Genomic DNA, 15,566 nt, shown 5'->3' on the forward strand with positions numbered 1-15,566 from the left:
ACGGGATTTGGCTACTGCCGGTAGGTAGTGCTGCAAGATTTGAACTGAGAGTGTGTGTTTGTGTCTGTGTGTGTGTGTGGAGGGGGCGAGGGGGAGAGGAGGAGAGTGCCTCCGCGCCCCCTGAGAAGTCAACGAGCCGTGCCCCCCACCCTCTTCACACTAAGCGCCTGGTTTCGCGCTTGAAGCACGGGTCATTAAAAAAAAAAAAAAACATAGGCGGCAGGAACCTTGGGGTTTCGGCTTTCACTTCAGCCCCTTCATTTTTTCTTCTATTTCGTGTTGCGTGCTTGCTCATTCCAGCTTTCTTGACTCCATTCCCCTCAGCTGGCATCCGTTTCTGCACCGCCCAGTAGGCGCAGACGGGAGAATGCGGAAAGCGCGTTTCTCGACATTCCTCGAGACTCGGGGACACTCGTCGGGGGAGGACACCCCTTTCCCTTTGTGAAGTTGCAACTTGACTTTGTCGCTCCGCGTGCAGGTGCCGTTTGCCGCTGATGTCGACGGGGAAGCCCACTCGCAGTCAGCCAGCCGCAGTTTCGCTTTCACGCTTGCCCTTGAAAAAGCGCCGGGAACACGTGCACACAACTTGAACGGAATCCGTGCCTTGAGAATTCATGTTGCGCGTTTCATGGTGCCTGAGTCGGCTTCGTCTGAGGTCGGAGGGCTTCGACGTCGTGCTGCGATGTGGAATGCTACTGTAAAGACGGCTCTCTCGTACAATAAAGCGTTTAGGGAACGATTTTTTAAGCGTGAGATTTCATTCTCCGACATATTGCTCGGCTGTCCAGACATGAATAAGCGCATGCAACCCGACAGAGATACGCCCAAACGAAAGCTATTATGAAAAAGAAAGAAAAAGGAAGAGAAAAGTCAGCAGCAGCTATCGAAGGAGAATGTTAACGTAAGCGTAGTTTCGCTAGCGTGTCTTATTGGTACAGCAGCTTCATGCGAGATCAGGCAATCTCAGGTGTTTTTCTGATGTGGAACGCTTATATGAGTACAATTTCACGTGGTCTCTGAATTGTCATGCGTAGTTATCACAGATGTGAGCTCGAAAGGACTAAGCGAGTTAGAATGGCCAGACATGTGCGAATAGGGCAGATAAATGCGTACGAGAATTCCCGAGAAGGTAGGCATCTGCCCCGATAGCCCCAGTAATTAGAGGACGCAACCTAAATAGGTCCGGAAGAGTGACGTCGACCTCGTTGCGAGATCCGATAAGCCAGGTTCCGTGCTCTCTCCCTTTCCTCGGCTCCGGATGGATGGATGGATGGATGGATGGATGGATGGATGGATGGATGGATGGATGGATGGATGGATGGATGGATGAATGTTATGAGCGTCCCCTTTGGAACGGAGGGGTGGGTTGCGCCACCAAGCTCTTGCTATTACACTGCCTAATGTCCTAGCTAGGTTAAAAAAGAAATACAGATAAAAATCAATTTAAACTCCCAAAACCAAATTTTCTTACAACCTATTGCGAACTTTGCTTTTGCACGTCTCCGTTTTCCTGTCGTTTCCCTACTTTTCCTCCGTCGATCTTCCGATCGCCTCTTACCATTCTTCATTGCGGACATGTTTACTTTTCCCCTGCTCTCGCTGAACCCAAGGGCTTCAAGGAGGCCAGTGGTGCCTAAATCGACCGCTGAGTAGATGTCTTCACATTCTAATAAAACATGCTCCATCGTTTCCCTGGATTTACCGCAGCAAGCACATGCTTCTTCTTCTTTCTTATACCTCGCTTTGTAGGTGCGTGTTCTAAGGCATCCCGATCTCGCTTCGAAAAGTAATGAGCTTCCCTTTGAGTTCACGTTGGATGACCGCACTGCTCAGCTCTGACCTGACAGCAAAACTCTGGGCCGTCCAGCGAGCCGAGGAAGCCGCTTCGAGACAAGGTCTCGGAACCGCGTCCGCGGCGGGTGCCCAGACCCACTAAAAAGACGCCGGACTCAAATCTTGTTGATTTGAAATAAAAGTTTACGCTCTCTCCCTTTGAGTTATCATATATTGTTTCTTTCCTGATTTCGGTTTTTTCATCTTATGTAGTTATTCATGGCCGGTTTCTTTTGCATTGCCACCACCCATGAGATTATTTCAGCATCTCTGACTTTCCGCTTGACGTTCCTTGTCGCTGCGTTGCCCACCCTACAAGCCTTATACTTGCTGGTAAGCTTCCTAGTTCTTTTCCTCCACTGGGAATCAATGTTTTTCCTGTACAGATACCTCAGCACTTTCCTAGCCAATTTACTTTCTTCCACATTCCTCAGTAGTTCTTCATAATCAATTTTACTGCGAGCTTCCCTCACTTCGAAACTAGGCCAGCCCATATCACCCTGCACAGCTTCATTTGTAGTCTTCCTGTGAGCACCCAATGCGAGGCGTCCCATTGACCTTTGGTTCCCATCGAGCCCTGATTGTACCCCTGATTTCAAGCACACAACTGCATTTCTAAAAGTAAGTCCTAGAACCATTACACCTTTCCAGATTCCCCGGAGCACCTTGTACCCTCATAGCGCTCTGTAATTCATTATGGCTCCGCGAAAAGGCAACGAGCGCCGCTTATGGCGGACGTCTGCAACCTAGATCACGTGATGTGGCCTCTAAGATTACCATGCATCATCTGTTAGCGTCTCGGAGGTAGCAGGCGCGCCCCGCGGCGGCACGGTTGCGGAGCAGACGACGATCGGCTGCGGGAAGCGTTTTGCGCGGAGCCTAGCTAGCGGACGACAGGTTATGTCACATCTTTTGTTTGAATGTTGGAATAAAGAAACGGAATCTCGACTTGTGGCAAGAAATGCCATGAAACATGTTTTTAAGTTTTCGAAAGTGGTTTAGACAGTTCTGAAACGCGCTTTACCAATATTGCGACAACAGTTGGAGGTAGCAGACGTGTTGCTTTGCATCAGTTTGTTTGTGAGGGATATCGAGTTGACAGACGTACTTCGTTGCAGGATTTGTTTTGGTGAATGCCGGTTCTTTGCGCTCGCAGTTCCTGCGTCCTTTATCTGTCATTTATGCATCGATTGGAGAACTCCTCAATGTGAATCCTTCTACTTATGGTGCCCGACAAAGCCTGCGGTCATCATGCCTCGTTGCTGCGTGCCGCAATGTAAGTCAAGCACTCGGTGCCGACGTCCCGGCGTATCGTTTCGTGAAATACCGGTCGACAGCTGTTTGCGTGAAAGATGGCTTGAGGCTATTCCTAGGGAGAACTGGATGTTCACGCGAACTTCAATCTGCTGGGTAGTTTGCAGTTTGCACTTTATCGGGAGTGCGAATTCAGAGGAAGCTGCGAAATACGACGTCCATGTAAGCCAGGAGCGGTGCCCAGCTTGTTAGCGAGCGTTTTTCGTAACAGCCAGACGCCGGGTGAGCCATAGCGGAAAAACGCTAGCGAGATTCGTAGCCCACAGGCGCGCTTGGCTGCATACTGCCTTCTGAAAGCAAAGTACTCTGCTCGCAGCCGCACGATGAACAGAGAGTCGAAAAAAAAAAAAAAACTTCAGTGAGGATCCTTGTCGAACTGCCACATAATTTTGCCCAATAGCTCTTCCCAGGCACGTACCCAGGGCCGGTATTTTGTAGCGATGCCTTTTCCGATTCTATGCTTTTTCAGCCTTTTCGCGCTTGGCCACTGGTCAGAGCGACGGTCTTCCCACATTATCAGCTCGATCAGGCGGCCGTGTGTGGTGGATGATAAGAATAGCATAGAATAAGGCATAAGGCATCGCTACAAAATAGCGGCCCAGGATTCTTTTTTCGGGGGGGCGAGGGGGAGGGAGGGCAGCTCAAGGTAACTTTTCTATGCAAATGAGGGAGAGGGGCACCTTTACTAGTACAAATATGAATAATGCCCACCATTCGCCATAAAGACGCATAAACCCGCAAAAGATAAATGAAATAAGGTGCATCTCACAGGTTCGCCTGTGAGATAACAGGCTTCGGCTATTAAGGAACCGCCTAAAGCACTGCACAACTAAAACAAAATTAACAGCCTACAGTGCATTAGTACGCCCATTGCTGGAATATGCAGACGTTCTTTGGGATCCGCACACCCAAGTATATATAAATCGCATCGAAAGTGTTCAAAAGAAAGCACTAAGATTCATCTACAATGCATATGGTAGACATGTGTCAGTCACTAATCTACTAAGGCAATCTGAACTCCAGACGCTTCAATACCGCCGCAAGCTACAGCGTTTAAAACTGCTGCATGGTATTATTAATAAATTAACAAACATTAATTTTGACTCTTACATGGAATATAACGCTTCTCGCCCAACACGCGGCAAACACAACTCGACAATTGTAGTGCCACGATGCCGAACTAAAGCTTACCAGTTTTCTTTCTTTCCAAAAACAATATCAGCATGGAACGTGCTTCTGCGTGACGTGGTCAGCTTGACAAACCAAGATTCCTTCTTATCTGCTGTTGTGTCTCTGTTGTAGACGCAGTGTGTTTGTTCATACTCTTATTTTCTTGCATTTTTTTTTTAGAAACGCAAAATATTTGTTCTTGCTCCTGTATTCGCTTTTTTATTGTGTGTGCACTCGCTTTGTTGCATCGCGTTGTACAGCGATGTATGCTTGCTCCGCTTCTGCCTTGGCTACCAAATGGCGGCTGGCAGTATTGAAAAAAAAAAAAAAATCGGTCCAGGGGTTATCTCGGAAAAACGTTTTTGCGTTTTACATGTATTTGAATAGGCCGCGTCGGAGTTTGGCCCGAGCTAAAGCTTCTCTTAAGCACTCACCATACGTGGGACGATCCCGAAGATAGTGCTATACCGGGCCGACCCGAGGTGGAGGTGCAGTTCGTCATTAAGGGGCCCTCATACACAGCTTCGCTGGTCATGCTTCTTCACAGAGTGGAAGGTCACTTAGTTTTTATGCGAAGCATACTAGCCGCACAACCACGCTCTTCCTTGCTGCGCCGAGCGCGGCCTCGTAGGTATACCATTGAGGGTATGAGCCATTGTTCATTGCTGCGCGTCTCATATGTGGGTCTATTCTCTTTTAAGTTTGCTATGTTTGTTATTAAGTTGCTTCTATTTTTATGCGTTGCATAATGCAATCACTTAGTTCAGCCCTTGGGCGCGGCCGGGCAGCCACCATTGACCTTTAGCGCAACCACGTGACGTGACGTCACGACAGCCGGAGGAAAAGCTGGGCCCCAACTCGCGCAATATGCAACGCATTCTTGGCTTAACCAAGCTAAGCCTGGCCATTTTTATGCGAAGCATACTAGCCGCACAACCACGCTCTTCCTTGCTGCGCCGCGCGCGGCCGCGTAGCTACCATATGACGTCATAACAGCTGCAAAAGCGGAGGCTCAACTCGTGCGCTCGCTTGCGGCCGCGTAGCTACATAGCCGGGTCTCAGCTCGTGCGCTCGCCTGCATGAGTTGTTTCTTCGTCTAGCCGAACCAAATATAGCCAAGCAACAGCAGTTCACCAGGCTAAACAGTGGTTCAACAACTAAAATAAAGACTAGTATGCTTCGCATCCTGGGCTTAACCTTAGCTAAGCCACAGCCATTTTTTTTTTCGAGAATTACACTTGAAAATATTGGCCGAGGATCAAAACGTTTCAACTAACTTCAACCAGAGGGCAGTCCTTTTTAACAAGGTATGCATTTAAGGCACTCAGTTAGAACGTGGTGATGGGGGGGTTTGAAAACAATGTTTTGGCCATGGATACGCGGTCAAGTCACACGAAAGGAGCAAGTCGTTTTGCACCATCCCGGCAGACGGCACATTGGCTTTAAGAAGCCCCAAATTTAAACCGCAGAGCGAGTTATTACAGCTGGCGTTGGAATGGTAATGAGGGAGTGTTATGTAGTCTGTCTGCGCGCGCACGTTTTCGAGGGGCAGCCAGGACGGAGAGAGTGACTATGCGTGTTCACGTCTTGCGTGTGCATGTGTATGGTCGTACGCGTGTGTGTGTGCCTTCGTATTTGCATTTGCGTGCGCGTGAGTGCGTGCGTGTGTACGCACGTGTTAGTGTATGTGTGCGTGCCTGTGTGCGCCAGCTGTGGGTGCGCTGGCGTGCTTGCGGTGCGTGCGTGCGCTCGTGTGAATAGAGAGCTTTAGTTGGGCGTCCGCAACCACCCACGTACGCAGCGCGAGATGCCGTGCTTACGTAGCGAAGCGCGCGCGCACGAAAGGGCAATAATTGGCTGGACGCAAAAGTTGAGATGGGGATTGTAGAGTTGCACGCGCACACTCTTAGGCAAAGTGACACCCTTTGGCTTGCCCCTTCTGCCACACAACAATAATCGTCATCTGCCTTGATGCGTTTCCATTCTTTAACGCTGCGAGCCCGGAACTTTCCAGTAACGAACGGCACGCGCGTTATCAGCATAGAACAGTTTACACCCTTTGTAATGCCCCTTCTGATAACGCGCGTGCCGTTCGTTACTGGAAAGTACCGGGCTCGCAGCGTTAAAGAAAGGAAACGCATCAAGGCAGATAACAATCATTGTTGTGTGGCAGAAGGGGCAAGCCAAAGGGTGTCACTTTGCCTAAGAGAGCAGGAGCCGGTAGAACGCCACTCAACACCGCCATATGCCAGCTTCAGAAGCCGATTGGCCAATATCAACTACCACGAAGTCGAACCACAAGCCGGAGTCATATCTTCGGCCGGAGCCATATCGAAAAGTGCGCTCTCGTGGCCGCTCTACAACACGCGGGAATGTCCCGCAAAGGCTGCAGAACCCACAGCGGACGCTTCGCAGCTTTTGAAATGCTGTAGGCGCACGCAAGAAACCGTGCGTGCTCCTGCGTACTGTGCATGCGCACTGTCGCCTTTGCGGGTCTAAAGCGTAGGCCGAGCTGCTGCGAACGCCCAACTAAAGCTGTTTAATGTGTACGTGTGTGAACGTGTGCGTTCGCACTCCTTGACCTACTCTTTGAGACAAATTGTGCATGGAGGTCATGTAAACCCATATCGAAATCGACGAGACTACAAACGATACTACAATTAAAGCATTACCTCTTCCTGAATGCGAAACCCACGCAAGAAAAAAGAAAAGCGCCGAAGGCGTCAAGCTCGTGGCCTCAGATTTCGTCACAGTGGTACATTTACTATTGGCACTGCCTATCTATTCACCTTCATTGTCTTCCTTGCCTCGGCGGCAACGCAATGTCTTGAGGGCGATGACGTGCTAAATCTGCACCAACACTGCGTCGTTCGTCGCTCCTGCGACCAAGCAAGCGTTCGGCGGCACACGTTCGCTGCTCTACTGACATTAAAGTTGTAAACTGCTTGAGATTAAATTATGGGGTTTTACTTGCCAAAACCACGATCTCATTATGAGGCATGCCGTATAGTGGGTGATTCCGGAAATTTTGACCTCCTGGGGTTCTTTAACGTGCACCTAAGTCTAACTAAACGGGTGCTTTCGTATGTCACCAGCATCGAAATGTGGCCGCCGTGGCCGGCAGTCGATCCCGCGACCTCGCGCTTAGCAGCCCAACACCACAGCCACTAAGCAACCACGGCGGGTCTTTAAACTGCTTGCCCTTGCTTGGGCTGTCCAAGAGGCATGCTTACGAAGCTATACCATTGGAGAGAGAGAGAGAGAGAGAGAGAGAAGGAAGGCAGGGATAACCAGTCAAGAGTCCGGTTGGCTGCCCCGCGCGGGGATGGGATAAGGAGAACAGAAAGAAGGGAGAGAGAGATATGGGGGTAGAGAGACGTGCACGGAAAGCACTACATAGTCATAGGCCCTCGCGCTAGCCAAACGTTTTTAGAAAGTACAAAAGTGCTTTCATTGTCTTGGTCCCTTAAACGCGATGGTCCCTTAAACGCACATTGAGGCACCTTCCGCTTTGTCCCACATAATTCTTACCACATACTAATCGGAAGTTGTACGCTGCTGCCTTAGCACAATCAACGAACTTCTGATGCTTCTCATTGCACACTGGCTTTTCAGGAAGCCCAGGTCTGGTTTGCCTGCAAGGACATTGAAGTTTTGTTTGAGGATGATGGATACCGTTCTGCGCAACTTGAAATGGCATACATTCTTGTGCTACCTTGACGACGACGTTGTTTTCGCTCCCGACTTCCCCACGCACTTTCAACGCCTCCGGCGTGTTTTGACGTATTTGAGAAACGCCGGCCTATAACTAAATTTAAAGAAGGGTCAATTTGCAGCGCGGCAGCTGACCGTAAAAAGTTACGTCGTCTCCAAGGATGAAATTGTCCCCGATCCAGCCAACCTTCTAGCCGTTGCCGAATTGGCTAAACCTACGTCCGTCAAGGACCTACGCTGTTTTGTAGGTATGTGTTCCTACTTTAGACGCTTCATCCCAAACTTCTCTACCATCATATCGCCCCTGACGAAGCACCTTGGAAGAAGCGGGCCCCTCATTTCGTGGTCGTCAGAGTGCGACGAGGCGTTCACAATCCGGCGCCGTTTGCTGACGTACGTCACCTCCACTTTTGCGTCACTACGACCCGCCGGCCTCTGGAGAGGCGCACACCGATGCCGGTGGTGTTGGCCTAGGCGCAGATCTTGTGCAGCGCAAACAACGGTCTTCTGAATACGTTATGGCTTATGCAAGTCGTGCGCTTACCAAAGCTGAGAGTAACTACACCATGACTGAAAAAGACTGTTTCGCGACCATCTGGGCTCTTACTAAGTTCCCGCCATATATATGCATGGCCGCTCATTTGACGTCGTCAAGGACCACCACGCACTTTGTTGGTTGTCGTCGCTGGAGGACCCCTCAGGCCACCTTGCCCGTTGGACACTTCGCCTGCAGGGCTACGACATTCGCGTGCTCTACGGTAGCGGCCGCGAGCACTTGGACGCCGACGCCCTCTCGCGCTCTCCCTTGCCGACGACAATGCCCGCTGCTCCGTATCCCAGCTTACCGTTTCTTCCATGCATCGACCTTCGTACCATCGCTTCCGAACGTCGCAAGGACCACTGGATCGCGTCGCTGATAGACGTTCTCTGTGATCCATCGGAACAACCAACCACTCGCGCGTTGCGTCGTGAAGTCCACCATCTCGCCATTCGCGACGACCTACTCCACCGACGGAACTACACCTGCGTTGGCCGCCAGCGGTTGCTAGCAGTACCCCGCCGCCTGCGTTCTGAAATATGCGCGTCATTCCACTCTGACCCCCAGCCGCACTCGTGAGTATTCAAAACTTACCAGCGCATTCGACAGCAGTACTACTGGCGCGGAAAGTACGGCTGCGTTCAGAAGTTCTTTCGCTCGTGCCCCGACTGTCAACGCCAAAAATCTTCAGCGCGCCTCTCGCCAGCCGGTCTGCAACTGCTACATTGCCGTATACGCGGCCGTTCCGGTGCGTCGGCATCGATTTGTATGGGCTACTTTCCCTGACGTCTGCTCGTAACCGCTGGGTCATCGTGGCTGTTGACCACCTCACGCGATACCTTGAAACTGCCGCGCTCCTTGCGGCAGCAGCGCACGATGTTGCGTCGATCCTTCCTCCTTCGCCGATTCATACTGGGTCTTGGTTCACCACAAGAGTTTCTCAGCGACATGTCTTCTTGTCGGAAGTCGTCGAAGCCGTTAGGTACAGGTGCGTACATTTAAGAACAAAAGAGCCATAAGGAGAACAACAGAGTAAAGTACAAAGAGCAAGAAAGCACAATGAAGTGATTCATTCACACACACACACACACACACACACACACACACACACACACACACACACACACACACACACACACACACACACACACACACACACACACACACGCACACACACACGCACACGCACGCACACGCACACACACACACACACACACACACACACACACACACACACACACACACACACACACACACACACACACAGAGTATGCCTTTATTTCTATAAACATAAAATTTATGGGGGATTTAAGGAAAAAGTTGCTCGCAGCAACTTGACGGGCCTTAAACCCGGTCTTAGAGCAGCAGCAGACGGCACAGACACTGAATCAGGACCGACAAAAACAATACACAAGGAAAAAAAAGAATAACAACTTGACTTAGAAATTATGCCAGCAAACAGAAATGCAATGTAAAAAAAAAACATTACAAACAAAAAAAGGACTACGCAGTCCAGTGTACACTAGAACAACAAAAGCAATGATAGAATCGTCAATCAAGTAAACATCGTAAGGAAAGAGTAATATATGATTCAGACGTTGACAGAGGTCAATATCAAACGGAGATGTGTAACGACAGTCTACCTCCGAAACAGAGGTTTTTCGAGCACATGGTCAAGATTACTTCCAAATAACGATCTGAAAAAACATGCGTGTAATGAAGAGCAGAGATTCATTGATTACTGTACATTACACCGATAAAATCGTAAGAGCTAGGTCTATTAGCGGACTTTGAGAATGTCTGATCAAAATACGCCGACTGCAGCAGGATCGGTTACACAAATGTGCAACGGATGGACGACACGGGCCGCTTACGAAGGCCTTCTTTTTGAGGAGCCCATCGGCGGGCCCACTGGCCCGAAGGCGATCACGCCGAGCCCCCCTCCCCTTCCCGCAGCAACAGCAGTAAACAGCCGTGCCATATTCTTCCTTGCAGTGTGCGAAAGAGGCCGGCCCCGGAGTTGTGCAGCTGTACGCAGCTGGTTTCAAAAGAAAACGCCGATCCTGACGGCGGAGGCGAACGTTGTTACAGCTGCCGTTGTGCACATCGCTACTAGAACGTTGGTTGTGCATGCGGCTCCCGGCCTTCTGTGCCGACCACATAAATTGGGCAACGGCGCCTGCTGACGAGCAAGCTTGCTCGGTGATCTTGAGAGGGAGGCGAGATAGGCGTGTGTCACGGCGTCGTCAAAGCGAGGCGGATCGAAGCCAGTGTGCAGTCTGTCACGGTAGCAGGGGAGCTCCCTACAAAAGTTACTATAAGAGAACTCTGACGCTGATGGCTATACGTATCGCATTTGTTCAATCACGGTGGTTGTGCTTCACGGTGTTTCAGCGTTGACCATCATTAAACATAGCGCTAAGGGACAGAAGAGTCGATGAAGCAAGACGAGCACGGTCAGAATAATCTAGAATAATCTGCATAAGTACAGTAAATGGATTTGCTGTTAAAAACATCGTCCGTATGCCTTCAAGCAGGTTTGAGACTTGGCCAACCGATCATTTTCACTAAAAGACGTTGTGTTGTATAAAGGCAACGATTCCGCAGTGATTTACGTGTGTGCGCAGAAGCCCACTGCCTTCGTGCGTATCGAAAAGAAATATGCTCACTTGGAAAATTAGGATTAAAAAAAAAGCGTAATATGGTGACGCCACCGTAACATCCGAAGCCACAAGCACGAACATTAGACAAATCCACGCACACCAACCCGCCATCGCCGCCTTGGTGGCTGAACGATCGAAGCGCCAGAGTTCTCTCCGGCGAATATTGGGGGAAACTATTGTTGATGGGGTCTTCTTGTTGCTTGCGTCAGTGCTGACCGCGAATTTCAGGAAAGGAGAACGAAGGCTGTTCAACTTCGTTCGTAATTAAGTCGCTGTTTCGGCATTACTTTGTAAAAAAGAAAATTATTATTTTAGTCGATTACCAGTGTGCAAGAACTCTTTCTCAGAAAAGCACTGAGGACAAATGGTATACCATTCAGGAAAGAACGAAACCCGGGCGGCGGGGTGTCAGTGGCTATATCGCCCTTCTGCTGCTCAGTAGCAAGGTCACGAATTCGATTCCCGACCACGCAGGGACCACATTACGACGGGGGCCAAAATGCAAAAGTGCTCGTGATCTTGATTTATAGGTGCACGTTAAAGAACCACAAATGGTCAAAATTCATCCACAGTACCCCACTACGGCGCTTATCGAATCTATAGTGTTGCTTCGCGACGTTGAATCCCACGAATGAAATTTCGTCTTAGAAAATTACCCATCAGTTTGACGTCATGCCGAAGAATATATATATATATATATATATATATATATATATATATATATATATATATATATATATATATATATATATATATATATATATATATAGTTGAATAAACGAAGGAGCGTACTTACGAAAATTGCATTTTTAATGTGTTTCGGCGTGGCACGGCCGAAACGTTAAAACATTAAAAATGCAATTTTGGGAAGTGTACTCCTTCGTTTATTCAACTACCTATGCACTGGACCTACAGAATCTTTCCTTGAATCATATATATATATATATATATATATATATATATATATATATATATATATATATATATATATATGACAGGAAGAGAGAGCTGAGCAGAATTTGGGCAAAGTGTAGAAGACAGACGCCTGAGCTATTATTCCTGTCTTAACTTTCAGCATAAGAAAGGTCTTCAGGGGCAACATTGAAGCGCGCCCATACACATGCCTCGTTGTCCTCGTCCAGTTTTTGCGGTGAAGTTTAATACGAAGTCAAGAACAACTAGCCATGCAGGCTTTCAGTTGTTATACTACTGTTCTTTTTTCTCTCGACTGTCAAGCGCGCGTTCAGCGATATAGTGGTCCACAGACCGGATATTCCAGAAGAATGCTATATCCGTGAGCATATAACTCCCGGGTGGCGGGTTCGCGCACCGTGTAACGACCTTCTCAACATTTGCGGGAACTCTTCCGCTGCCTACTCCTGCGCCATTGACTGCTTTGCGATGCATGCAACGAGTGCGAGAAATTGCGCGCATGTGACCAATGCAGGCCGAACGGGGGTACTGTCATACAGCGGCCAAGGCCGCCAGCGTGCAGAATTGGTAACTGAGGCCGAGAGAGAGAGAGTATTGCGGACAACTGACTGCAACGATGTGGTGTGTCGCTAAAGAAGAGGTGGATGAATGCGGGGAGAGGGGAAAGGGGGGACCAGGGTGGAGGACACACGGTGGCACTCAAACGAAACGGGAAGTCAATGTTGCCAAGTCAGCAGCTGCGACACCCAGCCGTGCGACAATCCGCGGGAGGTTGTAATGGAAAAAAAGAGAGAACCTTCCCTTAGTTGGCGGTCTGGTGTGGGGTTTCAAAGGCACGGGAGGTGTGTGGGGGGGAGTGTCGGCGGCACGGCGGAGTGCGTCCAATGCTGCCAGAAAGAAAGGCAGGAACTGCCCTGCGTCGAGAACACACGCCGCAGGAAAATAACGCAAAAAAAAGGGAATGAAGAGAGTAACGCCTGCTTAACACTGAGGGACATTTGCAGCCCGCCACGTCCATAACACGACCGCCGCGCATGCGCATTCCAGAGAGCGGTACCGTGTCTGGACGACTACGCTGCTGCTGCTGCTGCTGCGGCAGTTCGACTCCTCTCGAGTGACTCTCACTCAGCGGGGGTGACAAAAGAGGACCTCGCCGCTACGAATGCCGCGGAGCGTGCGCGCATAGCAGCAGCAGCAGCTTTTTTTTTTTTTTTTTGACACCACGAGAAGTGACTCTACTTCCCGCCGAGGCAAAGAGAGCACCCGCGGCGGCTTCGGGCCTCACAAAGGACTTGACTCCCCAGCTTGACCCCTCCTCCCCATGACACCTCCCCTTCCCCACCTTTTCTTTCTCAGCGAAAAAAAAAAAAGAGCAGACCGATAGCTGGGGATTCCGAGCGTTTTGAGAGCGAAGTTCCGAGCCGCGTATTGGCAGGGTAAACAAAGAGAGCAGCATGCGTTCCTCTTTAGAGGCTGTGTCTATGTCCGTGTGTCTGTGGGGGGGGGGGGGGGGGAGGGAACGGAGGAGGGAGCACAGAGAAGGCGTTTCAGAGAGTGGGCTCAACTTCCAGAGCGGCAAACCGTACGGCGCAGGTGTCGCATTCGGGACGCACGCATAGTCCCCCCCTCCCCTTCCTCCCTCCACCCATATCCGCTTACTCTCGCGGACCTCTCTCAACATTGCTCCCCCCGCCCCCCCCCTCCACACCTCCTCCTTCTACCACCTCTAAAACCCCGCCGAATTTTTTTCTTCCCCTGCTTTATCCGGGCTCAATTTTCTACTTGAACAGCTCTCCACGCTCCTTTTCTTCGTCATCGGGAAGGGGGGGGGGGACAAGGCTGCTGAAAAGATGATGGGGCGGCGGGTCAGAGGGCGAGTCCGCGACGCAGGGCACAACAACGCGGGCGCTCGTTCGCACCGTGAACTGTTGTTGTTTGTCGCCGCGGCGTGCGTGTCTGGTTGTCACCGGCCGATCGCGGGTCGGGCGTACGGTCCGAAAAATCGCTAGAGAAGGAGAAGCAAAAAACAACCAACACATCGGAGCGCGCTAGAGATAGAACCACAGAGAGGGCGTCACACCCCGAAGAGAGGTTACACAGGCCAGTGCGCTCCTTCATCGCGGCGTCCTTTGCGTGCGTGCCACTGCGGAGGCTCGCCGCCGTTCGTGTGCGAATGGACGATGCCGCCTTTGTGCTCGCCGAAAAAACAACACAGTAACAAAATGAAGGAGAGAAGCGAGTGCAAGCGCTGTGAAATAGGGAAGCGTGGAGCTCGAGTTAGGGAAGAAGAGGAAAGCGTGCCCTAACCGAAGAGCCCCGGGTCGAATTTTGCGAGCGCGTGCAAGATAGACGGACAGTCGGACGCCTCGGATCTGGGAACGAGATTCGTCCCTTATCTATACTACGCGTGCGTGCGCGTTATCAGGGGCAGGAAGGAGCGTGGAGCCCTGTCGGGACGCCGAGTGTTGTCGGCCGGGCCCGAGATTGCAGCCGGTGTCTGGCGATTCGGAACGTGGCCCTTATAGGAAGCGCCTTGTGCAGTTCGAAAGGCCTTACAGCATCTGCCGAAATGAGACAGAGGGAACACTCCCCCAGTGAAAGGAAATGACCTCCCCCCCCCCCCCCAACCTCCGCCGCCCCGGGGGCGTATTGGTTTAACATTGCGCTTCCAAGGCCGAAAGCGAGGGTTCGAATCCCGGTCGTGGAGCGGCCGCATTTCGATGTGGGAAAAAAGCAAGAACGCCCGTTTACCGCTCATTGTGCGCGCGCTTTGAGCACCCCGGGTGCTCGAAATTAAACCGGAGTCCGCCACTGCGGCATGTCTCGTAATGATATTATGCTTTTGGCACGTAAAACCCCGGAAATATTATTTAATTAATGAAATTAAATGGTGGTTGTAATGTCGGCTACGTCGTCCCGCCGAATAAAAGTGAGCCTGTGGAAGCGTCGTTAGCGTGACGTCTATGGCCACGTTTCTTTAAGGTAGACTAGCGAGGCAGGAAGCCGACTTTCTGGATTTTTTAGGGGTTGCTTGCCGGAAGCGCGAGTTGTTTCTGGAGACGTCTTCCTTGCGCACCTAGACTTGTCTTCCTAACTTCTTCAGGCTTGGCAAATTTGAAAGCAACGCCCCACCGAGGGGATCGGCAGGGCCATCGTATTGGGGCTGCCGCAAGTAAGGCGCGCACATCTTAGCCTATCGAAAAAGTGCTCACCTTGACAGCTCGAGAGGCCACACCCGTCACTGGATCGAAAAGCGATTCGTGCACTAGTGCGGTACTTGAAGTGCACGGGCTTAACAGACCGTTTATACTGTCCTTGTGCATGGTGTGCATCCCACACGTACTCAGTACTTACACTCTCCTTTTCTTCCTCTTTCTATTCCCCTTTCCCCCACCCCCAGT

This window comes from Dermacentor albipictus, chromosome 9 (genome assembly GCF_038994185.2).
Source record: "Dermacentor albipictus isolate Rhodes 1998 colony chromosome 9, USDA_Dalb.pri_finalv2, whole genome shotgun sequence".
NCBI classification, from domain to species: domain Eukaryota; kingdom Metazoa; phylum Arthropoda; class Arachnida; order Ixodida; family Ixodidae; genus Dermacentor; species Dermacentor albipictus.